We start from the raw sequence: 2,564 nt of genomic DNA on the forward strand, positions 1-2,564 counted from the left end.
AAAACTAGGTCACAGAACTAAAAACACATAGCAAACCCAGACAATATGTGTTTGACTCGAAGCAGAGCTATGCATACTGATTGGTGTAGGACACTACATTACAAGATTATTAAATTATGAGAGTGACTAGAGAGCAGATGGTTCTATATGCCTTCAAATTGCTATTGCAGTACTTTGTCATACACCAACTGGTCTGCGCAGCACCACCTCAAGTCAAACACACCCAATATAAAATTAAAGATTAAAGATTAAACTCAGAACAGGCAGAGGAGGTAGGACTGAGAGGTGGGCTGGAACACAGATTTCAGTAACTTGGTGTTGGGTGACAAAACTGGAAGGATACAGTCAGTCTCAAAATCAAGAATCCAGAAACCAGCACATCTTTATCCACTATAGCTGAAGTGGTAGGGCTCTACTCCATCCCCACATATTCCACCAATAGGTCCGGAGAAACTAGCTATGCTGCTGGCTCACACACCTGGTCAGAGACAGCTGGCTCAGACTCCCTGGTGACCTGTGAATCAAGCGTCTGCTCTGGCTCTTATATTGCAGTAGGCTCAGACTCATATTCTGCAGTGGGCTGGTATAAACTGTCACGTCCGGGATACAAGGAAACACGGTGAGAGATCCAAATGCGAGTATGTCTTTATTTAGGGGCAATCCAAAGAATAAACAGTCCAGGCAGGGGTCAATATCAAACATATCCAAGACATAAACAAACAAGGACACCAGGCTAGAACACGACTAGAGACGGACGAGAATAAACAAGGACTCCGTGACACATACTAAGACAGACCGGTATAAATACACAGGGACATGACAAACGATAATGGGGAATTGACTGCGTGCAATGATTACTAATCAGTGACAGCTGAGTGCAGTGAGGAGACAGGGATCGTGGGTAATGTGGTTCATTAAGTGACAGACACTGTGGGGAAGGAGGACATCTAGTGGTTACCCAGGTAACACAACCCAGACACTGTGACATAACCCCCCCCTCTACGGAGTGGCTACCAGACACTCCAAGACTACAGGGACAGGAAGTGGAGAAACAAAAAAAAACCAAAAACAACAACAACACAACCAGAAGACCAGGAGGGAGGTGGACTGGTGGAGGTAGAACAGGGGGAGGGATGGAGGGCCAGGCCCATGTAGGGGAACAGGGAAAGGTTGCGATGGCTCCACCGGTAGCCAAGGTGGATCAGTCAGTTTAGGGGACCAGGGTAGACCCGAAAGTTCAGGTTGTGCAGACAGCCAGGGAAGAACCCGCCATTTGAGCGGCCAGGACGGAACCTGCCACTCCGGGGCCCCTGTGGAGACGTGACGGTGCTCTGGACGGCCTGTGGAGATGTGAAGATGCTCTGGATGGCCTGTGGAGACGTGAAGTGCCTCGGCTTCGGGCACCGCCTCGGCCTCCGGAACGGCATCGGGCACCGCTTCGGCATCTGGAAGGGCTTCTCGGCCTCCGGCATCTCGGGAACCGCCTCGGCCTCCGGAACGGCATCGGGCACCGCCTCGGCATCGGGCACCGCCTCGGCCTCCGGAACCATCTCGGGCACCGCCTCGGCATTGGCCACCGCCTCGGCCTCCGGAACAGCATCGGCCACCGCCTCGGCCTCCGGAACAGCATCGGGCCCCGCCTCGGCATCGGCCACCGCCTCGGCCTCTGGAACCATCTCGGGCACCGCTTCGGCCTCCAGCACAGCATCGGGCACCGCCTCGGCATCGGGCACCGCCTCGGCCTCCGGAACAGCATCGGGCACCGCCTCGGCATCGGGCACCGCCTCGGCCACCGGAACCATCTCGGGCACCGCCTCGGCCTCCGGAACAGCATCGGGCACCGCCTCGGCCTCCGGAACCATCTCGGGCACCGCCTCGGCCTCCGGAACCATCTCGGGCACCGCCTCGGCCTCCGGAACCATCTCGGGCACCGCCTCGGCATCCGGCACCGCCTCGGCCTCCGGAACCGCCTCGGCCTCCGGAACAGCCTCGGGAACGGCCTCAGGAACCGCCTCGGCCTCAAGAACCTCCTCGGGAACGGCCTCGGGCACCACCTCGGCCTCAAGAACCACCTCGGGCACCGTATCGGCCTCTGCCTCGGGCGCCGCCTCCAGGACGGCAGCGGGCTGCTCGGGAACCTCCTCCGGGACGGCAGCGGGCTGCTCGGGAACGACCTCCGGGCCTTGAGGAACGGTCGATGCCGGGCTTCTGGCTTTGGGGAAGGGTCGATGAGTCGACGGTACCTTGTCCAGCGACTCAGGCCTTGAGTCGGCCATCTTGTCTGGCGACACCGGTGTGGATTCGCCCCTCTCGTGCTGTGGCGCTGGGCTGGCGGCCAAGTTGTGCAGTGGGCCTGGGCTGGCGGCCATCTTGTGCAATGGCTCTGGGCTGGCGGCCATCTTGTGCTGTGGTGCTGGGCTGGTGGCCATCTTGGGCATTGGCGCTGGGCTAGCGGCCCTCTTGTGCTGTGGTGCTGGGCACGCTGAGCTGGCGGCCATCTTGTGCAATGGTGCTGGGCTGGCGGCCATCTTGTGCTGTGGTGCTGAGCTGGTGGCCATCTTGGG

Source organism: Cyprinus carpio, unplaced genomic scaffold, assembly GCF_018340385.1.
Source record: "Cyprinus carpio isolate SPL01 unplaced genomic scaffold, ASM1834038v1 S000006655, whole genome shotgun sequence".
NCBI classification, from domain to species: Eukaryota; Metazoa; Chordata; class Actinopteri; order Cypriniformes; family Cyprinidae; genus Cyprinus; species Cyprinus carpio.